Source organism: Pseudophryne corroboree, chromosome 6 (genome assembly GCF_028390025.1).
Source record: "Pseudophryne corroboree isolate aPseCor3 chromosome 6, aPseCor3.hap2, whole genome shotgun sequence".
NCBI lineage: Eukaryota > Metazoa > Chordata > Amphibia > Anura > Myobatrachidae > Pseudophryne > Pseudophryne corroboree.
The window spans coordinates 416,446,531-416,472,201 of NC_086449.1; the positions used below are offsets into that span (position 1 = coordinate 416,446,531).

Here is a 25,671-nt window from a genome sequence, read left to right on the forward strand (position 1 = left end):
CAGCATGTCAAGGGAAGATATGAGAGCAATACATGGATTCCGAAGGTATCATACGTTTTTGGTCCTCTAATCTTTAAAATAAACAATAATTGAATAAAAATTGTACAGTTTTTCATTTTTTCAATTACAGACATGTAGAGGACAAACATCAAGCTGATGTTGAGCAGGGTCACAGCGAGTGGGCATGGCCCAGGCACTAAAGGTATACCTCCCAACTTTTAATTTTTGAGATGTGGGGTAGTTCTGCATGGCGAAGCCACACCCGCCCGAAAGGGAGGTGTGATCTTGGTAAAGGGGCATGGCTTCATGACCGGCTGTCATTACTCCCGTTATCATCACAGTGGGGTCATGTCCAGCTCTCTGTGAGGTGCTGGCCATGCCCCGAGTCCCTCTGCCTCCTGTGAATAGACGCTATGCGCACAGCATCTATTCACCACTGCTCTACAGCAGAGCGGTGAGTGACAGATGCCTCCCAACTGCCCCTCCTAACCGCAGGACTCTGCGGCCCATGGGTGGAACAGTCCCCAAAAAATGGACTGTCCCGCAAAAATCGGGACAGTTGGGAGGTATGCAAAAAGGGATAATTTGCTAAATCCATGGAGTAATGGCACTTCCCTTAAAAATAAACATGATTTGCCCTGGCGGTTGCACAGGTAGACATTTGAATCATATGGAAATTACTGATTCTGCATAATTAAGAGACAACAAAATTATTGGGCTATATTATTTATACAAAACAAACCACAAGACAAAACCTGGAAATGTATTCTTTTGCCGCAGTAGTTCTGACCTGATCGTAAATGTGCTAAATTTAGCACATTTACGATCAGCTTCCTTAACATACAGGGGATGCCCAGCACAGGGCTAGTCTGCCCCGTATGTCAGGCCCTACCCCCACGGCGGCAATGCTTTTGTACTTGAAGAGAAGCTCCCTACCAGCGCAGCTCCTGTGCACTGGCAGGGAGCTACTCGTCACTGTCTGGGTCGTAGCAGCTGCGTGTGACGTCACGTAGCCGCCGCGACCGCGCTCCTAAAATGGTGGCTAAATGCCGCCGGCCCGCCCCCTTTCACCCAGCAACTGCCTCTGCCTGTCAATCAGGCAGAGGTGATCGCAGGGATGAGACGGCCGTCGGCTGTTTGGCATGCGCCGGTGCACTGCGGCACAGGCGCATGCACAGTTCAGACCTGGTTGACTGCTGTGCGAAAACGCACCGCAGCGATCAGGTCTGATTTAGGCCCTAAGCAAGCAGTGAAAGAACTTCAGAACAGCCTCGCTCTGTCCCTGCATGACTATCATGGTAAATAAGTCAGTCTCTTATCAATGCAAGTTGCAGCAATAGAGATGATATGATGATACTTTACAGATCTTTTCTGCAGTTATACAGATCTACATAACTAATAGGCCTAAAGGGATCTTGTCATTTATCAAATATTTTGTAGCCCATTAAGTAGAAAATACTGTATCTTCCGTTCCTCTGAATAATATCTTCTGTCACTAGTTCACATACTGTAAGTGTAAAGTACAAACATGAACATAGCCAGAACTGTGTGGGCCCCATAGTAACATTTTGAAGGGCCCCTGTCCCAATGCTTCTAGAAAGACAGCTCTATTCAGCAGTTGTTAATTTTATGCCCCATAATAGTGTGCTAGTTCATTTTCTGAACCATAGTAGTTCCTTAGTTAATGTGATGACCCATAGCAGTACCCAATAGTTGTACCCTAGTTGACATTATAGGGTCTTACAATAACAACTGCGGTAATAGTTTGAAATATACATTTTGTTTTTGTAGCATATTTCAAAGCTGTTACAGCTGAACTTGCGTTTTAGATCTGTGACGGAGAAGCTACTGGAGATGTTTCTCTCATTGCGGAAGCAAGAAGTCTCCAGCCCCACAGACACTGCTTGCACCGGAAAGAGCAGAAGATGACCTGGGAGGAGAAGAGGCTGCTGTGGTGATTCCCATTAGAAAGAGGCTGCTGTGGTGGATCCCGGTGCATGCATAAGATCTAGCGCTCTCCGACTTCCCAGTGCCCTGCCAGTGACTGTCCACCTCCCGCATCCACAAAAGACCACTTCCCTGCTTGCAATGCTCCCCGGGGTTTCTGCAGGCTTTCCCCATCCTCTTCCTGCATGGTGGAGAGGAGACTACTGAAGCCATGCTGGTGTCTTCTCTACCTTTGTGTTGGACGGGTTTGGGGGGGGGGTGGGGGGAGTGCTGTGAGGCGGGTGGCAATACACAGAGACCCTTCCGGTAACACAATACAATGGCTGCCCCTATAGAGCCCCTGGTGCCAGAGACCCCATACTGTGCCCATATATTCCTGATTGCTAGGTGATGTGATAACTACTACTTAACTCATTTTATATAGTTCCATAGTGTAACCCTATGTGTGTGCTAGTGCAGTGCAGTGTAACCTTGTGTGTGTGCTGGTGCAGTACAGTGTTACCCAGTGTGTATGCTGGTGCAGGGCAGTGTTACCCTGTGTGTGATGGTGCAGTGTAGTATAACCCTGTGTTGTGTTTGCTGATGCTGTGAGATGTAACCCTGTTGTGTGCTGTTGCAGTATGGTGTGACCCTGTGTGCACTGGTGCAGTGTGGTGTAACCCTGTGTGCACTGGTGCAGTGCAGTGTAACCCTCTGTGTGCTCTGGTGCAGTGTGGTGTAGCCCTGTGTACGCTGGTGCTTTGATAAATTGGACGTGTGCTATGCATATTACTGTAGGTCTCAGTTGTGTGCACACGCATACAAGCATGACAACATAATTGAAATCGGTGAAGCAGCCTGACCATCAGGTGTGTCTTCTACATGCTGGATGGAAGGTCTCATCTGCAGCTTCTGGTGATTCAAAATGAATCCAACGCATCTTGCGCTTGTGCGAACATTATGAAGTTGCAGAGGGCCTGGTCTGTACTGTACGGTGGATGACCAAGCTCCTGAATATGTTCATGGGCCAGAAAATCCACCACTTTGCTGGATTTGTGGGAAGGTACATTTCATCATGGAGAAGTACACCACGAGCGCAAGTTCTTGGACTGCACCTGGAAATGGCTTCAAGCACTTGCGGCAAACATTTGTTGGTGTATCAGTAGTACCCAGTGATGGTGCGCTGTTGCACGAGTGTTACTGCAGCTACATGACCAGTCTTGGCCACCATCTGCGTAGCCATGCTGCGCTCACGTTGGAACTTTTGTGGTGGCGTACCTCCAACTGGGGTCCACTGGGCTGATTGTTGTTTGGTCTTACGGTCAAAATTGTAGATCCATTATTCATTGCCACCGATGATCTCCTAGACAGAGTTTGAGCCACCAAAGCTGGCCAGCATGTTCCGGCACCAAGTTACCTAAGACTCCTGCTTTTGAGTCAGCTGATCGGGCACCCAGTGTGCAAAAACCTTGCTCAGGCCAAGCTTTTTATGGAGTGTCAAGCACTACAACAATGTTGTCTGCGGTGATGGTGGACACAGGTCGACTGCAGGGCTCCTCGTCTTCCAGGGACCGTCTCCCACACCAAAATTGTGAAAGCCACTCAAAAGTGATTTGGGTGGTGCTTACTTCCAAAAAGCAGCTTGCAGTAGTTCAAAACTCTCCTGCTGTCACAGACCACTCTTGTAGATGTAGCAGATCATGACTCTCCAGTGGCCTTGGTCGAGCTCCATAATGAGCTTGTGAAAGAAGTGAATATGCTGACTTTTTGTACAGTGCTGCAGTCATTGGCATTTCTATAATGGGTGCAATGTGTATGGTGCACACGGCCCCCTGGGTCCAGGGGAGGCCCACACTGCACCTATATTTTAATACTTACCTTTTCGTAGTCCAGCGTTGGAACTGCAGTCACATGCTGGTCTCTGGAACTTGGCGGGTACATTGTTTCTGGAGACCTACGCATACGCAGTAGACTTCGGCACAATACCAGAGACTACTGCACCATGCAGATAAGGGGGCCCACCCGGAGGTGCACATGGGCCTCCTCTGTAAAAATGCCCCTGTCTGTAGTGATGCTTATATACGGTTCTGTGCTTTGTCATTTCACAAGAACATTAATCAGAGATTGCAGTTCACAACCAGAGAGTCTGATCGTGTCTACTCTACCTATGAACTGACTGCACATCTGGAAACTTATTGCACACCTCTCGTATAAAGAGTAAACAGTAGCAACAGCACTGCAATCCATTTTTTTCTGTCCTACTGTTAACACAATCTGTGCATGATGTGCCTCTTGCATTTATTGTAGGTAGCAGGAAAAGAAAGTTGAAAGAGGCAGTTCATCTTGACAGGCTGCTATACCCTTCCCTCCTCCCTATCTATCCTATATCTGCAGCAGTCCAGTCCAGTAAGAGTTACTAACAGTCAGAAATTATCCTTTATCTTTGCTGTGGAAACTAGACAATGAAAGCAAATATCTGATTGGGTGTCATGGTTTAGTGCAGATTTTCTCCTTTGAGCACTGTTGGAAAAAACTTTCACTGTTACATTATATTAGAGAAAATGCTTATTTAACAAATTCACAGTACTTAGCAATAGCTGCAATGATCTAAGCCCTGCAGCGTCCTACAGGCAAAAATAGTGGAGGTAAAAATCTCTATATAAAATGAGTCATATTGGGTTCATGTGAATGTCTATTTGTCAAATAATAGTGTTGACAAAGTCATATGCCTTTATTATTCTTATTGAAGAATCCTATTATTTTTCTTCCTGACATGGTAAAATCCCAGATGATAATCAAATTAAGCTTTCTTCTATTCTCCTATGTTACAGGAAGATCTCCGTTTATACAGGAGCATCTGTTTTATCCCCTCACCTGCTATGGAAGTGTTCACATAAATTCTAGAACATTTTATTTCAACATTACATTTTTCTTTCATTAATTAAAAAATGGTTTTAACATTTCCCAATTTACAACAAAGTCTAAGTAGATTCAGCCTAGCGTAACACTGTTGGCATGTGGCACTTCTGGGTAATCTTTTCTTCCTCTTAACTATTTTGCATTTATTTTACTTCCAAATGTATTATTTGGAGCCACTTCAATTAGGCAAGTGCAGATGATACAAGCAATGTGCCATTATGATAGTGCCTGAGCACTGGCAACAGCGCCCTACATGGCACCTAAATTGCCCGTAAACAGTTTAGTTTGTAGCCCTATCAAGGTGCATATTAGAATGCACAAATTGAGGCTACTTTGTGTTCAGGTTTTGTGTACACTGCACATCACCTTTACATTGCAGGAGAACAAGTCATTTTGAATCATCACTAACCCGTTAAATGTTTATATGTAAGAGTTTACAGCGGTGTCACCAGGTGTGGTGACACCCGGTGCGCACTCTGCACCGCTCACCCCGCAACCTCCAGCGAGACCGCCTAAAAATGGATGCCCTTGTGGGATCTCAGTTTCTGCACTCTGAGGGCATGTCCAGCATCCCCGGAGATGCTGGCTGCCCCCGAAGACTGGGCTGAGTGCAGTGCTTGCTCTTCCTGTGTGAGAGTAGCCAACATAGTAACATAGTAACATAGTATCTAAGGTTGAAAAAAGACAATTGTCCATCGAGTTCAACCTATTTGTGGTCTCCTATGCACGATTATTTTGTATAAAATTTTGACTGAAGTTGATGACTGCCGTTACGTTTTACCCCTCTTTTTTATAATAACCATAGTGCGTGACTATGCCCCGTAACCCTGGATATCCTTATCCATTAGGAATTTATCTAACCCATTCTTAAAGGTGTTGACTGAGTCGGCCATTACAACTCCCTCAGGCAGGGAATTCCAAACACGTATCGTCCTTACCGTAAAAAAGCCTTTACTCCCTATTGTGCGGAATCTCTTCTCCTCTAACCTGAGTGAGTGGCCACGAGTTCTCTGTGTTGATCTAACCAAAAACAGGTCCTGCGCAAGATCTGTATATTGTCACCTTATATATTTGTAAATGTTGATCATGTCCCCTCTTAATCTCCTCTTTTCCAGTGTAAACATGCCTAGTCTTGCAAGTCTTTCCTCATATTCCAGCGTCTCCATACCCTTAATTAGTTTGGTCGCCCACCTTTGAACCTTTTCTAGCTCCAGGATATCCTTTCTGTAGTAAGGTGCCCAGAATTGTACACAGTATTCAAGGTGTGGCCTCACAAGTGATTTATATAACGGGAGTATAATACTCTCGTCCCTAGCATCAATTCCCCGTTTTATGCATTCTAATATCTTATTACCCTTCTTTGCTGCAGTACTACTTTGGGTACTACTGCTTAGTTTGCTATCTATGAGGACACCTAAGTCCTTTTCCAGTACAGAATCCCCTAATTTTACCCCATTTAGTAGGTAGGTGTTATTTTTGTTCTTGTTACCACAGTGCATTACCTTACACTTGTCTGTATTGAAGCGCATTCTCCATTTCGCTGCCCAAGCTTCTAATTTAACTAAGTCGTTCTGAAGCGACTCAGCATCCCTCTCCGCATTTATAACTTTACACAATTTGGTATCATCTGCAAAAATTGACACCATGCTTTCTAGACCTTCTGTTAGGTCATTAATGAAAATATTGAACAATAGCGGTCCTAATACTGAGCCTTGCGGTACACCACTTAGCACTTCAATCCAATTTGAAAAAGATCCATTAACCACAACGCACTGCTCCCTATTATCTAACCAGTTTTTGACCCAAGTGCATATTGTGCTTCCTAGCCCTGTTTCTTGTAGCTTGTAGATAAGTCTCATGTGTGGTACAGTGTTGAATGATTTGGCAAAATCTAAAAAGATTACATCCACCTCTTTACCCTGATCTAGGTTTGCGCTTACTGTTTCATAAAAGCCAAGTAAGTTGGTTTGACAGGATCTGTCCTTCATAAACCCATGTTGATTCCCTTTAATGACCTTATTGACTTCAAGGAACTTCTGAATACTATCTCTTAGAATACATTCCAATACTTTCCCCACTATAGATGTAAGACTAACTGGTCTATAGTTACCTGGTTCAGCTTTACTTCCCTTTTTGAATATAGGCACTATTTCCGCTATACGCCAGTCTTGGGAACCATACCTGATATTACTGAATCCTTAAAGATCAAAAATAGTGGTTTTGCAAATTCAGAGTGAAGCTCCATTAGAACCCTTGGGTGAATACCATCAGGACCTGGTGACTTATTAATCTTTAAATGTTTTAATCGGTCACAGACTACTTCCTCGCTTAAATAAGTACCTATCAGTGGGATATTCTCATTATTGAGATTATGTGTTAGTCCCTGAATTGGGTCCTCTCTAGTAAATAATGTTGAAAAAAACTAATTTAGTGTGTCCGCTATGTCATTATCATTTTTGCTTAAGACTCCCAACTTGTCTTTTAAAGGGCCTATACTCTCCTTCTTTAATCTCTTGCTATAGGTGAATATCACACTGCAGCACTCTGCTCCTGTCACTGCAGAAGAGCCAGCACTTTGGTATCACCCCTTCTGAGAGTGACACCAGGGTGCGGGCCGCACCAAGCATGTGGTTAGGCTGCAGGATGGGACGTTCAGGGTTAGGCTGTGGGAGGGGTGTCAGAATCCATTTGGAATTTCCTCTGTAGGAACATATTCACAGGGACTGATGTTCTCGGTACAATAGCAGATTTATTTATACAGGGTAAAGCAGTATACAACTGTAAACAATAAGTAAAAACCAGCAATGATTGGAGAACTCAAAATGAAAGGGAGATCTGAAATTGCACTTGCAATGCTGGGAGTCTGGGAAGTACTTGGCAGTGCTGGATACTTGGGAACACACTTGTGATGCTGGGATTGGAAACTCACTTGTGATGCTAGGGACTGAGGGGATACAGAGACACTGGAAACTGTGGGTACACGGGGACACCAGGAGACTGTGAGTACATGGACACACTGAAGACTGTGATTACATAAAGACGCTGTAGTCTGATCACACTTGAGACGCTAAAGACTGTGAAGACATTGAAACGCTGTAGACTGTGGAAACACTTGAGAGGCTGTGGACTGTGAAGGCACTTGTAACACTGTAGACTGTATAGACACTGTAATAGGATTGTTCTGTAGCAGAATTAGCTCTGTAGCAGGATGCACTTGAGCAGAGAATGCAGGGTTGCAGGATTGCACTGTAGAAGGTTAGCACCATAGCAGGATGCACTTTAGCAGAGATGCTGCATTGCAGGATTGCACTGTAGAAGGTTAGCACCGTAGCAGGATGCATGTTAGCAGAGATGCGGCATTGCATGATTGCACTGTAGAAGGTTAGCACCGTAGCAGGATGCACGTTAGCAGAGATGTAGCATTGCAGGATTGCACTGTAGAAGGTTAGCACCGTAGCAGGATGCACTTTAGCAGAGATGTGGCATTGCAGGATTGCACTGTAGAAGAGTATGCAATGTAGCAGGATAACAGGATTGCACTATAGCAGGATCACAGGATAGCACTGTAGTAGAGTATGCAATGTAGCAGGATAACGGTATTGCACTATAGCAGGATCACAGGATAGCACTGCAGTAGAGTATGCAATGTAGCAGGATAACGGGATTGCACTGTAGCAGGGTAGCTCCACATGATAGCTGTTGGAGTCCGGCAGTACTATGGATGATGTTAGCAGTAGAGACCAGCATAACCAGGAACAAGAACTGAGACAACCTTGACACGATGAACTGGCAACTGGGAGCCTGTGTGGCTGGCCTATATAGCGAATTCAGGTGCTGCAGATAAGAGCAGAGTACTGAGCACAACAGCAGAGGGCGCCACCCCAGGCACGAAGGAGAAACTGCATGGATCGTGACAGTGGTGAGTAAGGGTTAAGCTGTGGGAAGGGTGAGTTAGGGTTAAGCTGTGGGAGGGGTAAGTTAGGATGATGGGTAGGGTTAGGGGTGGGTTGAAAAATTCTACTGGAATGTGTCTGGATTCTGTCCGCCGGGATCCCGCTGTTGGTCTTCTGACTGTTGGGATCCCATCTGCCGGGATTTCGTACCCAACCCATTTAACTGGCTCATTAATGTGTCTGTTTGTCTCTAAGACATATTTGTGTAAATGTCCAGTTTCAGCCATTTGAAATGTTGAAATACAGTATGTGCAACACTGAATAGTAAAGGTACAGTTCAGGTTTACTAACATACTTTTATATAGAGTATTGAAATGAACATAATGTAATTTAAGGAATATTTTCAGTTTATGTTTTCAAGGTGACATTATTAATTAAAACCGAAGGTATGTTGTATGATGCAGCTATATCAGTATAGAGATGCATGTAGGGGGTAATTCCAAGTTGATTGCAGCAGGAATATTTTTAGCAGTTGGGCAAAACCATGTGCACTGCAGGGGAGGCAGATATAACATTTGCAGAGAAAGTTAGATTTGGGTGTGGTGAGTTAAATCTGCAATCTAAATTGCAGTGTAAAAATAAAGCAGCCAGTATTTACCCTGCACAGAAACAAAATAACCCAACCAAATCTAACTCTCTCTGCACATGTTATATCTGCCCCCCCCCTGCAGTGCACATGGTTTTGCCCAACTGCTAAAAAATTTCCTGCTGCGATCAACTTGGAATTACCCCCGTAATTAGGACAGTTTCAAATACAGATCTTTGTTTACAGGGGGTGGAGAACCCTTTAAAAGGATTTGGCTTTTCCAAAGTTGTCACGGGTGCTTTGGGTCCGCCCAAGCATACATATATGTATTACTGGATAGGAGACTAGTGTGTGGAAAATTGCAAAAATAGAACCATAGAAAGCAGAGAAATCAATAGATGTGATGATTTGACCAAGGGCGAAGGAGGCAGTTTTTATCCAGTTTTTATTTGGTTGCCATGGTATTAAATTTAAGAGTGAGAATTTCAGATGATGTTTTGGCATGAATGCTCTGTAAGATTGGTCTCCTCATTACTCTATATATATGTTTGGATTTTTTGTTATAGCAAATATATAATAAAACCATATATTTTAGCTGAATCAGGTTTATTAGGAAAAGACTATGGCCAGTATTTACTAAAAATCCGAGTTTTGCCGATTTGTGTTTTTTTTTTCTTAGTCCCAATCCGGGAATTCACTAAGCAGAAAACTCGGCAGTGACTGGTCTATTTGTAATGGTTTGATTGGCAAAGTTCAGAAATACGAATGAATAGACCATCGGTCAAACGCGGCTGTTATTTCATACAATACGGGCATTCACTATTCATTCGTATTTGGGTGTTAGTCTCTGAGTGCTCAAGTGCGGGTCTGTTTTTTTCCGATTCGTTAAAAAAAGCAGCAAAAAAATAGACCTGCTTTTTCCAGTCGAGTTTGGATAACCATGCACGGATCAGGGAGATCTGTGCATGGTTATCTATGGGAAAGGGTCTGTTTAGTGTAAAAACATAAAAAAAAATGCGTGGGGTCCCCCCTGCTAAGCATAACCAGCCTCGGGCTCTTTGAGCCGGTCCTGGTTGACAAAATATGGGCAAAAAAATGACAGGGGTTCCCCCATATTTCATCAACCAGCACCGAGCTCTGCGCCTGGTCCTGGTTCCAAAAATACAGGGGACAAAAAGCGTATGGGTCCCCCGTTTTTTTGAAACCAGCACCGGGCTCCACTAGCCAGGTACATAATGCCACAGCCGGGGGACACTTTTATACTAGTCCCTGCGGCCCTGGCATTACATACCCAACTAGTCACCCCTGGCGGGTGTACCCTGGAGGAGTGGGAACCCCTTAAATCAAGGGGTCCCCCCTCCAGCCACCCAAGGGCCAGGGGTGAAGCCCGAGGCTGTCCCCCCATCCAAGGGCGGCGGATGGGGGGCTGATAGCCATGTGTAAAAAATGTGAATATTGTTTTTAGTAGCAGTACTACAAGTCCCAGCAAGCCTCCCCCGCAAGCTGGTACTTGGAGAACCACAAGTACCAGCATGCGGTGGAAAACCTGGCCCGCTGGTACCTGTAGTACTACTACTAAAAAAATACCCCCAAAAAAACAGGACACACACACACACCGTGAAAGTATAAGTTTATTACATACATGCACACCTCCAAACATACATACTTACCTATGTTCACACGAGGCTCGGTCCTCTTCTCCATGTAGAATCCTTGGGGGACCTGTGAAAAAAATTATACTCCATAATCCAGTGTAGATTGTGTCCAAAGTATAATCCACGTACTTGGAAAAACAAAAAAATGGAAACCCGACCACGCACTGAAAGGGGTCCCATGTTTACACATGGGACCCCTTTCCCCGACTGCCAGGAACCCCCCTGACTCCTGTCAAAGAGGGTCCCTTCAGCCAATCAGGGAGCGCCACGTCGTGGTACTCTCCTGATTGGCTGTGTGCTCCTGTAGTGTCTGTGAGGCAGCACACGGCAGAGATACAATGTTGCGCCTATGCGCTCCATTGTAGCCAATGGTGGGAACTTTGCGGTCAGCGGTGAGGTTACTTTCTGTCAACCGCTGACCGCAAAGTTCCCACCATTGGCTACAATGGAGCGCATAGGCGCAACATTGTATCTCTGCCGTGTGCTGCCTCACAGACACTACAGGAGCACACAGCCAATCAGGAGAGTGCCACGACGTGGCGCTCCCTGATTGGCTGAAGGGACCCTCTTTGACAGGAGTCAGGGGGGGTCCTGGCAGTCGGGGAAAGGGGTCCCATGTGCAAACATGGGACCCCTTTCAGTGCGTGGTGGGGTTTCCGTTTTTTTTGTTTTGCCAAGTACGTGGATTATACATTGGACACAATCTACACTGGATTATGTGAGTATAATTTTTTTCACAGGTCCCCCAAGGATTCTACATGGAGAAGAGGACGAGCCTCGTGTGAACATAGGTAAGTATGTATGTTTGGAGGTGTGCATGTATGTAATAAACTTATACTTTCACGGTGTGTGTGTCCTGTTTTTTGGGGGTATTTTTTTAGTAGTAGTACTACAGGTACCAGCGGGCCAGGTTTTCCACCGCATGCTGGTACTTGTGGTTCTCCAAGTACCAGCTTGTGTGGAGGCTTGCTGGGACTTGTAGTACTGCTACTAAAAACAATATTCACATTTTTTACACATGGCTATCAGCCCCCCATCCGCCGCCCTTGGATGGGGGGGACAGCCTCGGGCTTTACCCCTGGCCCTTGGGTGGCTGGAGGGGGGACCCCTTGATTTAAGGGGTTCCCACTCCTCCAGGGGTGACTAGTTGGGTATGTAATTCCAGGGCCGCAGGGACCAGTATAAAAGTGTCCCCCGGCTGTGGCATTATGTACCTGGCTAGTGGAGCCCGGTGCTGGTTTCAAAAATACGGGGGACCCCTACGCTTTTTGTCCCCCGTATTTTTGGAACCAGGACCAGGCGCAGAGCCCGGTGCTGGTTGATGAAATATGGGGGAACCCCTGTCATTCCCCCCCCCCATATTTTGTCAACCAGGACCGTCTCAAAGAGCCCGAGGCTGGTTGTGCTTAGGAGGGGGGACCCCACGCAATTTTTTTCTGATTTTTAACGACTTTAAACACCTTTTTAAGGTACACTATGAAGCCCTGCACGGATCTCACAGATCCGGCCGGGATTACTTGTGTTTTGTCAGGCAGTGTTTTACTCATCACTCCCGTAAAACACTGCCTAACATTACGAATCACATTGACATCGGAAAATACAAATTGGGAAAAGTCGGCAGCTTAGTGAATGATCGTATCATGATTCAAAAAGTTGCAGTAAAATGCACCCGATACCATTCGAGTTCAAACACCCTTCAAAACGGCAAAAACACGAATCTTTGTAAATATACCCCTATATATGTTGTCATGGTCAATCTTAATTCTGGAGTTGCTTTATATAACATTGTTTCCAGCAAATCACATTTAAGGATAAGCAATACTGGCACAAGGAAGTTTTCTTTCTTTCAAATAATCACAGAACCTCTTTAATAGAAAACTTTGTTATGCCACTAATGCTTATCCTTATGGTGTGAGAGGAGAATATTCAAAGATCTCTGAGGCTTTTGTGAGGGACTGAGGGCTGAGACCAGATACCTGCTTTGGCTTCAGGAAGGATACTTCTATGAACATTTTGACTTTTGATATACAGTAGGAGGCTGATTGGAATTATCTTTGAGCTACAATACTTTTCAGTTAAGCACAACGGTATTTGGCCTTCCCTTTCTCCTTACTTGCTGTATATTTTATATAAGGTGGGCGACCCTAGGGTTGGACTGTAGCAAGTTACCACACTCTTGCTCTTTATGAAATGAGCAATATGACAACTTAGTTGTTAGATAAAGTAGTTGAATGTCTACCCACACCCATAGAAGAATAGTAGCCCTACTCTAATTGCCTATAAATACAGACTAATAACAGATACTGAAATATATACCCAAGATTTCTGTAATATATTTTATTTAATATAACTAAATAATCAGTGTTATGTAGAATGTTAAGAGTAACCATTCCAACAGAATAACTCTGTAAATCATATTCCACAGCAGTGTTGTATGTGTGGTATGTTAAAGTACAGTACAACAAAATGATGGTGAGAACCATGCTACAAATCTCCTTTACAGAAACCTAGAATGTCATTTATTAAGCAGCCACAGTCCTTTAGTCTTGATCTGGTCAGTGTTACTTAATCATCCCATCATAGCTTCTGTATTCTCTCACATTCCCATCAATTCATGTAGTTTTCTCACAAAATATGCTTACCACCAATTTACTCTGCAAACTTACCTTTCTTTTTAATGTTCAAATATTGAACCAAATTGTATCACTATTTTAATTTCTACTAACTTTACTGGTTTCCTGTAACTTATTTTGAAGACTTCAAAGCATCTATTGTGTACTTTCCTATTTTCTTTTTTGTAATACCTCTTTGTGACATTGATATAATAATCTTACAAGGTCTTTGCCAAGCCAATGACTCCCACTGCAGGAGGCAGAGTGAGGGAGTGATCTTATTTGGGAACATTATGGACTAATGTACTTTATTATGAAGCATATGACATTGTCAGTTGGGGAAGTTATCAGTGCAACCTGAGAATATTAATCTGGGTACATCTGACATAGGCGGTCATTCTGACCTGTTCGCACGCAGCTGTTTTTCGCAGCGGTGCGAACGGGTCGGTTCTGCGTATGCACAGCAGCCGCATTGCGCAGACGCGTTGTTGCCTGGTGACGGCCGTCGCCAGGCAGTGATGCTGCTAACGACAAAAGCGGTCGCAGCGGCGACCGCAAGAAGATTGACAGGAGGAAGGCGTTCCAGGGCGTCAACTGACCATTTTCCGTGAGTGGTTCGGCGAAAGCAGACGTATCCAGGCATTTAGAGGGCGGATGTCTGATGTCAATTCTGGGACCTGCATCGCTGGAACGATCGCACAGGGTAAGTAACTCTTACCCTGGTCTTCTTTTACAGGAAACTTTTTAGCATAGCAGGGCTGCACAAGCGTTCACAGCCCTGCTATGCAGATATACATTCCCCCATAGGCGGCGTCTAGTTGATCACACGGGCAGCAAAAAGTTGCTACGTGCGATCAACTCAGAATGACCCCCCTAGTTAGGTTGGGTGATTGTCAGCAAGCTTTATTGGTCCAACACACCCCACTCAAATTTAAATCTATCTGCACATGTTACATCTGCCCCACCTGCAGTGCAACATGGTTTTGGCCAATTGCTAACTTATTTGGTTTGCTAACAAACCAGAATAAAGCCCCAAATCCAAACTGCTAATCTCTACTAATTGAACAGTACTAGTTATTTTGTAATTTTTATGTTTCCAATATGTAGCATACGAACAGCAAATCACGTACTTCCTTCATCTTAAAAATATTTAATTTGCTTATTAAAAACAGCTGCCGAACATCCTGGTCATGGTAAAATTAATTAAAAAAGTTTTGTACACAAGTGGCTGATTGTGTGCTTTCTACTTGAGTCACATTTTTTCCAGCCATTGACTCATCTATGACAGGTAATACTGTCAAGAGAACAAACTGATTCAATGTAAAGAGTTGTTGGGATTATTTACAGGTTTCAGCAACACTACGGTCATAAAGAAATTGTAATATAGAAAGCATATCCCCTGTCTCCCTCCGGTTGGAATCAGAGATGTGCTTGACTAGTTCAGGGTGATGAGTATAACATGTGACAGACCATTCAGAAGCTGAAGGAAAGAAGATAATGAAATCTTAAATTAGAATAGCTCTCCAAACCGGCTGACAGAACGGTTCAAAGCAAATTAAAAAAAACCCACATAGGGGATGACATTTGGAGAATTATGTACAGATTTAGGATGCTAAAATGTAATCATTTTTAAAGTCTGGCAATTTGATCTATTATAGTGGATATTTAATCTGCAAATTCAGAGATAAGTGCTCCAAAAAAATAGTATTTCTTAAATTTGGAAAAAAGTTATTATGCTATCTCTGGTTTGGCAGAACATACTGTAGCCTAAACTCAAATGGGGTACAGGAAGGATAAGCATGACCCATGTGCAAGGATGACACTTAAATTCCTGAGACATTAAAAATATTATTAAAAAAAAACCTTTGGGTTTTTTTTGTCCTCAAATTATTTATTTGTGTCCATAAAACACCAGCATACAAAACTATTGAAATAAGTTCTACATCTATTTGATAGTAAAATCCCTGCTCTAAATAGCAGAGCAGCGTCATTTGGTAGAATCTTTGCACTGCTATTGCTTGTGCCTGTTGAATTTTGGAGTCTAACATTTAGTGGTAGTTGCAGTTGAGGTGGCCAATCAGATGTTAGTGTCAAAAGTGGTAAATAAATATCCAATATCCTTTCTAAGGTAGTCCTAATGTCAAAGCATTGTGGCAACAATTATGCCAGATGAAGTTTCTAACAATTATTACACTTCTACATAACATTTTGTCTAAGCAAAGTAGATTATAGCTTTACCCTTCTTATCTACGCCCCCAGCTTGTGATACTGTACATTGATCACCCGTCTTGTGCTAACTTGAAGCCAGCATCCAATTTAAGCGATGTGACCTTCATTTGGCTGCTTGGTACCTGATCACATAGTGTTTACACCCCATTTAAGCCAATGCAGAAAGGAAACTATTAAAAATGTGGTCATGTTAATTGCTTCAGCCTTAAGAGACCGTTACCATAACTGATCCATCTCTGCCTGGTACAAGTTTAACCATCCACAGAAGTCTCTTTCCATATCATGCAATCTCCATGAGACTGACACATTGGGTGCTTCAGCTATGTAGCCTAGAGGGGAGGGGCCAACAATGACTGATGTATCCCCTTCCGCTTTAGCCTTATTTTCCTTACGTTACTGATCTAAAGTTAAAAAAAATGATATGGGGCTCATTGATGCTGTCTTCAGCCCATTCACACAGTCATACAAAACTGCATGAACCTAATTCCGAATGCTTTGCTGTCCCACTCACTCCAACCCTAAAGGTTTGTGCATACACATGCTTTGGTTTGAATTTGATCATACTGTACAACCAAAAATACAGAGACTTTGTCAGCCATGTGCACATCAAGCAGTCTTAGTTCATATGTCAAGTATCAAGTACAGCGAGTAGACATAAAACAGAATGTATCGTCTTCTTTCAGATCTGCACATGTTATATCTCATGACAAAAGGCTTTAAAGCCTGACTGCATCGCTCTCTCACTGTCAACTATATTTCAGGTGATGTCGAGTTATTTAGTATGCTGAGTTATTCCTATAGGATAACATTAAAGTATTTAGACATTTTCTGGGCTAGAGTTTATTTTACTATATCACCTTTATTGAGTTTGACATATTATGGATAAAATAAAACCTTACCTAGTTTGGGAAGCAGACCATATTATAGGAGCTGCTGTGCTCTAACCAGACGTAATGCTCATTGTTCGTGGTGATTTTGGATGGTTATATGAGCTTTACAAACACTTATTTGCAGACAAAGTCATATCCCTTACGAGGGACTGTTGTAAATGAAATTCATCTGTGTGTTTCCTTCTAAATTATTTCTGTTAGGTCTAGTATTTCTACTTTCATTGACTATCCATTGGTTCCTAAATTCAGTATAATAGTGAATTCATTAATAACATTTTCAGTTAATTTGTTTGGAAAAATCTACAGAGACTTTCTAAAAAACAAACATAAAGATGCTAGGGTCATTTGCAGTATTTACCAAGTGTTTGGGGTCAGTACCAAAGTTCTCTAGGTTCAGGCCCTTCACCTTCTACTTGTGACTAAACATCTACATTGTGGGGGGTCGGAAATATGACTGTGGTATAGAAACTGATAACGCCAGCTCTCATTCAAACAACTTCCGCTACCTATTTAGTTCTGAATCTTGTCTCAGATTTCCAATCTATTTGCACAGTGAATGTCTAGTATGTTAAAGGGAGTCACCTTTCCTAAATTCATTGATCTGTAGGAGACAGCTTTAAAAAATGATCCTTTTACATCTGATGTGATTAGTACAGCCCACATTGATTTATGCTTTCCACATTATACCTAGGTTTTGTTAATCTATTGTTGAAAATATAACTTATATTTTCCACATTATACCTAGGTTTTGTTATTCTATTGTTGAAAATATAACTTATACTTTCCACATTATACCTAGGTTTTGTTATTCTATTGTTGAAAATATAACTTTTAGTTACGTTTTGTCTTGTTTTCAATTTATGTAAATTGTGTTTCCTAATTATTTATAACAATTTAAAAACTTTTTTTGCAAAAGTAACCGTATCGCAACTTCTGGTGGTGAATTTCTGATATGAAAAGTGGATGGTCACTTAATTATTATCTATGACACATCACTTAGAATGGACACAAGGTTTTATAAACTGTTTTATCAATTTTGCATGAATCTCCCTTGACGTGTAGATCTGCAAGAGAGTCATGCACTACACATACATTACCACTATAATACAAGTTCCCAGATTGAAAAATTAACTTATATTAATTTAAAATATCAGCCCCCAAATCATTGCAGGTAGATAATGCCAGTGATAAGAAGCACGACACAGCATTTAATATAACACATTTTTCAGTATCAGCATGTTTTTCAGTTTAAATCACATTTGTATATCAACGATAGAGTGCTATTTACTAAGCCTTAGATGGAGATAAAGTGCACGGAGATAAAGTACCAGCCAATCAGCTCCTAACTGTCATTTTTCAAACCCAGCCTGTGACATGGTATTTAGTAGCTGATTGGCTGGTACTTTATCTCCATCAACGTTGTCTCCATTCAAGGCTTAGTAAATAGACACCAATATTTCAGAGGATGTTAGGGTGAAATGCACAGCTTTTAGATTCAATTTTTTCCCTGTATTTTCCAGCTGCCATTGGTGTTTGCAAAACTTTAGCCAGTATTGAAATAATACAAATCTCTAATAGTACATTTTTGACTATATATGATTTGGTGTGTTTAAGAGCTTGTATTAATATTCCAGGCACATGTGGAAAGAGTGAAAAACAAAAACAAAAAAACATGTAAAAATAAATAATTTACAGAATAAGTTCCTAAGGCAATGTCGGGATACATTTAGCAGAAACTGATTATTGTTGTGAGACTGTAGCTAGAGGCTGTCTAGTCATCTCTTCTTCAGAGAATTCCTAGCTTATTCCCTTCTTTGCCATGACATACAGGTTAAAGCTATGGACAGGAAGTGTCTGTAAAAACCTCTTCCTTGGCATGTTGAATCAACAAGGTAGATCAGCTCAGAATCAGTAGGTTTTTGTTTTCCAATTAAGTAATGTGAAGACATTTTCATAGACTGAATTGTCGTTAATGCCAGACTTAGAATGCCTTATTCTACGTATCATTTTGTTTAAATAGGATTCATGGTGAGAGTCAAACATGTGTTTGGCCTTCAAGAAATGTCTTCCAACCTGATATAACCGAAAAAGAAAATAGGCATTTTACTAAATCAGCACAAATTATAATTTTGTCATGTTCATAGGACTCAAATACAGAAAGTTTATTGGACCACTCACAGCATTCCGTTTTTGATATGTTAACCTTGTTCCAAGCATAGTAATAGAGAAAAACCCCAGCATATGTATCTATTCTTCCCTTGTATGAGTTTGTTTGGCAATTGAGAGGCTTGTTGTTTTATTAATTGTCTCTGTGTCTAAGTATTAACAATAGCAAATATGTTTTGCCCACACAATTTTAAAACTGTAACGAGAGTGTTCCTGCCATCCCATTTGGCTTTATGTGTACTATTTGTGTCTGTTATTCTATCTAGGCGCGGTAATGAACTCATTATTACTATGTTTTAATTTGAACTGTTCTGTAGTTTCTATGTTGTTCTTGGATGCATTGTTGTGACATATTATTATGTATTTTCTTTGTTTCTCTCTCTTTGTATGTTTTGTACTGTGTATTTGTTTTGTTTTCCTAACAGAAATTCAATAAAAAATGCTCAATTAAAAAAACATTCTTCTTACATCCTCTTTCCTCAAACTTCAATTTTGTGTCTTCCTGCTTTTTATACGTTTTAATATGCAACCAAGTACTCTATTGTCTATTTCCACTCTTTCTATATTTTCTTTAAATCAAATATTGTTTTATTTACCATGATTTATCTAACAGCACTGGCTGGAGTAGCAGTGGCTATGTTTAGCAGACAGCCAGTGAGAGCTGTAAGGGTAGGAAGATGATGGGGCCTCCCTGCCGCTCTCTAATGTGCAGCTGCTAGACACACACCTTGCAGCATTATATAATATGGGACGGGACGAAACGTGTTGACGTCATCCCCTTTACTGGAGTCTGGTCTTTACACGAGTGATGGACATCGGCACCAGCGTTCTTGCCATTTGCGGCTATTCATTTACTTGGTATTTGGAGTACTATTATCCCCGCTTACCAGGACAGATCTTCTGCACCACTATAGTGCTGGTGGTGATTGCGTTCTCCACGCTCATGCTGAGCATCCATCTGGAGGGGTAACTATATATTGACTGCCTATGCTGCTCTATCACTATTCCCGCTGGAACGGGTAATTATACTGCTGAGCAAAGCTCCTGCACTGGGATGCCAGTATCAGGCGGGTTGGAGCTATTTCAATTAAAAACTGAATCCAATACTACACTGCAGGATTATATTGTTGCTATCATTAGCCCTGCATCTACTACAGGTTGAGTATCCCATATCTAAATATTCCAAAATACGGAATTATTTGAGTGAGAGCGAGATAGTGAAACCTTTGTTTTCTGATGGCTCAATGTACAAAAACTTTGTTTAATACACAAAGTTATTAAAAATACAAAGTTATTAAAAAATATTGTATTAAATGACCTTCAGGCTGTGTGTATAAGGTGTATATGAAACATAAATGAATTGTGTGAATGTACACACACTTTGTTTAATGCACAAAGTTATTAAAAATATTGGCTAAAATGACCTTCAGGCTGTGTGTATAAGGTGTATATGTGACATAAATGCATTCTGTGCATAGACTTGGGTCCCATCACCATGATATCTCATTATGGTATGCAATTATTCCAAAATACGGAAAAATACGATATCCAAAATACTTCTGGTCCCAAGCATTTGGATAAGGCAGTGGTTCTCAAACTCGGTCCTCAGGACCCCACACAGTGCATGTTTTGCAGGTCTCCTCACAGGATCACAAGTGAAATAATTAACTCCACCTGTGGACCTTTAAAAATGTGTCAGTGAGTAATTAATTCACCTGTGCACCTGATGGGTTACCTGCAAAACATGCACTGTGTGGGGTCCTGAGGACCGAGTTTGAGAACCTATGGGATAAGGGATACTCAACCTGCAATTATATTGGAACCCTATCTGAAGTTTTATTGGTGCCGCACCAGCAGTTGGAATTAAATTGATTTCCTCTTTAAAGCAGTACATTGTCGCTATTGACAATCCCATGATTTATAAATGTACTAACAGTTTGACGAGGATTGGAGTGCCATTTTATCTGTTTGCAGTTCAGTGCTCTCATTATATGACCAGCTCCATTTTTATATATTTTTGCTGCAATATTAACCCATATGTTACAAGTGTGTCAAGTAAGCAATCACTTGTTATGAATATCTAAATGTTTGTAAGTGTATCATTTTAAAAGAAAATAAGTAAATTTGTTTTGGTTATCAAAAGCAAGTTTCTCATGTATGAATTGAGTGCAGACAAATGCAGACATATATTATATAATGTAATTTTTATTAATCACTTGTGTCAGTTTATTAAGCGCAGTAATTATTTTTGTATAATTATTAGCACTATATAATAGCATAGCCAAAGGGTCTACAGATCCCCGGTGGGCTGATGCGCATGTGGGGCCTGTTTCATTTGTTGACGTGTGAGAAGGGGTGCTGCCACCATGGTTACATGGTATACCTCTTGTGCTGCCCATGTGACACAATTTTTTCCAGGGTCGCGTTCAGTTCCCAGTCCACCACTGTATAATAGATATTATCTGCAACCTGTATTACCTTTTGTTTTGTATTTTTAGATGCCACCAGAATTCATCAGTTTTTATCTACCCAGCAATCATTAGTGGTATATCCCTGCTTAGTGGTCTCTTTCCCCTATTCGGATATTATCACTTCCAGTAATGCTTTTCTTGTTTTTCAGGTCTCCAGTGCCAAATATAGGTAATGCCATATAAAGATGGCATTGCCTAGCGGCGAAAAGCTTTCCTTTTTGCTACTTAATAAATTATCCAATAAAACCATCCCTGTAGAAGCCCATGGGATATACAGTTATCACTGAACCATAGCCTAATATTAGCATTAAGATACAGTGCATATATAGTATGTATATATATATATATATATATATATATCCTGTATATAGTATTCCAAGAATATCCACACTCACACAATCAGGCAATTTGTTGGTGTGGCAATCCTATTTTGAGTGAATCTAACGTGGAAGCCACTCCAAAAATAACCATTCAAGTTAGGAGCACTCACCAGTCTTCCAGATAAAAGATTCCGCTTTATTCAGAGCATCATCAGTGCAAAAAATAGCAGCAATTTTCAGTCCTCTCTGGGACCTTTGTCAAGCTATCTAAACAATGAACAAGACAAACATATATACCCCATAAATCCAACCCCTAAGTAATCATACAATTAACAAAATTAACCCCTCGTTACAATAGGATAAGAAATTGTGCAAACAGTAATTACCGCGGCATGCGGTCCACCTAATGCCGCACTTCCGGTACACGGTATTCACTCCACCTAATGCCGCACTTCCGGTACACTCACTCCAGTTACCGGAAGCCCGTGGCTAAAAGGGAGCACATACTCTCTGATCCTCCGTGGCCTGAGTGTCCAGGTCTGAGACACAGTCAACAGAACCTGTGAGATCACATGACTACTGATCGTACCAATCACGTTCAACACAACACAGGAATGCATTCCAGCTGCCTGCAGCTTGCGTTCCAGGGCAGACTGCCTTGTGCTATTACATAGAGTGATTAAATACACAGTAAATAGAATGTAAACTGTAAATAAATAAATGAATAAATACATGATGCGGTCAGGTGGAGACAGCTCTACAGCACCAAAAAAAATATATGAAAAGAATAGAGAAAAAAATCTAAAATAATGTATCTAAACAAGTCCAAAGGAAAAGTTAAATTTTGACTTTATTCCAAAAATATTCTGTATTGTATGGCATCATTCAATCCATGTGGCCAAATGGTATCCAACTTATATATCCAGGCTGCTTCACATTTCAATATCATCCTTCCATAATCACCTCCTCTGCGTGATACTTCAATTCTATCAATAATTATGCTTTTTAAAGAAGAAATAGAGTGCTTGGCCGCAAAAAAGTGGCATGCCAACGGTTTATCTGAGCCACCCTATGCCAAGGGTTGGCGAGTCAAGGTTCGGTGGATCGCCATTCTTTCCCTGAAAGGTCAAATCATCTTGCCAACATACACAAGCGAGCAGGGACAAGTAAGGGTGTAAACAACGTAATCAGATAGACAACCAACCCGATGATGTATGGGAATCTTCTTACCCATATGAGGCTGATGGAAGAATTGTCCTACCGACATACTCCGGCATGTTGTACAGTTGGGACATCTGTAGCATCCCAATTTACCCAGTCTTAGCCAAGTGTTGGAGACACTCGTCATCAGTCGATTGGGCTGCATCAGTATATCCTTAAGATTTTGACCATGTCTGAAATTAATCAGAGGGTTTTTTTTTTTGGTAATTTCTTTTTTAAGACTGGATCGCTCCTAATTACAGGCCAAAATGTATTTACTGCACGTCTTATGAATGGACCTGCTGTGTTGAAAGCAGTACTGATGACAAACAGATTATCTTTGATCCTTGACTTTCTCATGTTGCCACCCAAGAAGATGTTTTTGGCTTTATGTAGACAAGAGTCAATGGTAAATTGGTCATATCCTCTATTGAGGACTCTATCCTTTATATCTTCTATCTGTAACTGTGCTGTTTCCTCATCTGAATTGCTCCGAAGAACTCGTAAAAATTGTGAGATCGGTAAACTTTGTTTTAGTGTGTTGGGATGATGACTATCAAAAAATAAAAGGGTGTTTTGAAAATATATATGATATACAGTAGATAAGTAGATTGAATTGAGATAAATAGATATACAGTTAGATTTATAAAATAAATTTACGGTAGATTAATATACAGTATATAAGAAACAAACAAGTGAAAAAGTTAAGTGCAAAGCATAGTCTACTTCATTACTACGGCAAACACGTAAAGCTTTGAAAATGTCACCACTGTCAAGAAGTACGTGGTTAGCAGAATATATAATAGAATATATAATAGTAGCAAGGAAGTAATGGCAGAGAAAGTTCATATAAATGCAACCATTCTAGGTTCATTTTTGCAGCCAACATGACATTTTTAGAAAGGCCATGCACCTCTAACTGCCAATTTGCTCTAACATGATAGTTTTAGGAGAATACTAATTGACCTTTTATGTGAAAACAAAAAATAACAATAAAATAACTGCAGCAAAAGAAATATTACTTGTATATTTTTTTTTTACACATTCCTAAAGTTGTGTTAGTCAAATGCAAAATACAAAGCACAAACTCTAGAGTCCCATTGTTATTGTTTTCAGAGCTCATGGCTCTATATATTTAATACTGTACATCCTAGATCCTTATGGACTAGAATTTAATATACTGTACAACTACAATTGTTCTTATTGGCAAGTATTAACTAGAGATGAGCGCCTGAAATTTTTCGGGTTTTGTGTTTTGGTTTTGGGTTCGGTTCCGCGGCCGTGTTTTGGGTTCGAACGCGTTTTGGCAAAACCTCACCGAATTTTTTTTGTCGGATTCGGGTGTGTTTTGGATTCGGGTGTTTTTTTCAAAAAACACTAAAAAACAGCTTAAATCATAGAATTTGGGGGTCATTTTGATCCCAAAGTATTATTAACCTCAAAAACCATAATTTACACTCATTTTCAGTCTATTCTGAATACCTCACACCTCACAATATTATTTTTAGTCCTAAAATTTGCACCGAGGTCGCTGTGTGAGTAAGATAAGCGACCCTAGTGGCCGACACAAACACCGGGCCCATCTAGGAGTGGCACTGCAGTGTCACGCAGGATGTCCCTTCCAAAAAACCCTCCCCAAACAGCACATGACGCAAAGAAAAAAAGAGGAGCAATGAGGTAGCTGTGTGAGTAAGATTAGCGACCCTAGTGGCCGACACAAACACCGGGCCCATCTAGGAGTGGCACTGCAGTGTCACGCAGGATGGCCCTTCCAAAAAACCCTCCCCAAACAGCACATGACGCAAAGAAAAAAAGAGGCGCAATGAGGTAGCTGTGTGAGTAAGATTAGCGACCCTAGTGGCCGACACAAACACCGGGCCCATCTAGGAGTGGCACTGCAGTGTCACGCAGGATGTCCCTTCCAAAAAACCCTCCCCAAACAGCACATGACGCAAAGAAAAAAAGAGGCGCAATGAGGTAGCTGTGTGAGTAAGATTAGCGACCCTAGTGGCCGACACAAACACCGGGCCCATCTAGGAGTGGCACTGCAGTGTCACGCAGGATGTCCCTTCCAAAAAACCCTCCCCAAACAGCACATGACGCAAAGAAAAAAAGAGGCGCAATGAGGTAGCTGACTGTGTGAGTAAGATTAGCGACCCTAGTGGCCGACACAAACACCGGGCCCATCTAGGAGTGGCACTGCAGTGTCACGCAGGATGTCCCTTCCAAAAAACCCTCCCCAATCAGCACATGATGCAAAGAAAAAGAAAAGAAAAAAGAGGTGCAAGATGGAATTGTCCTTGGGCCCTCCCACCCACCCTTATGTTGTATAAACAAAACAGGACATGCACACTTTAACCAACCCATCATTTCAGTGACAGGGTCTGCCACACGACTGTGACTGATATGACGGGTTGGTTTGGACCCCCCCAAAAAAGAAGCAATTAATCTCTCCTTGCACAAACTGGCTCTACAGAGGCAAGATGTCCACCTCATCTTCACCCTCCGATATATCACCGTGTACATCCCCCTCCTCACAGATTATCAATTCGTCCCCACTGGAATCCACCATCTCAGCTCCCTGTGTACTTTGTGGAGGCAATTGCTGCTGGTCAATGTCTCCGCGGAGGAATTGATTATAATTCATTTTAATGAACATCATCTTCTCCACATTTTCTGGATGTAACCTCGTACGCCGATTGCTGACAAGGTGAGCGGCGGCACTAAACACTCTTTCGGAGTACACACTTGTGGGAGGGCAACTTAGGTAGAATAAAGCCAGTTTGTGCAAGGGCCTCCAAATT

The 25,671-nt window shown here is 41.8% G+C and overlaps 1 protein-coding gene and 1 pseudogene across 7 annotated transcripts in view; both read left to right on the top strand.

The window, feature by feature from the left end:
• The window catches only part of CACNA2D1 (calcium voltage-gated channel auxiliary subunit alpha2delta 1), a 1,227,493-nt gene that overhangs the window by 670,600 nt on the left and 531,222 nt on the right, over nt 1-25,671 (top strand). The window lies entirely within an intron of this gene.
• Nucleotides 15,342-15,442, top strand: LOC134938825 (U6 spliceosomal RNA; annotated as a pseudogene).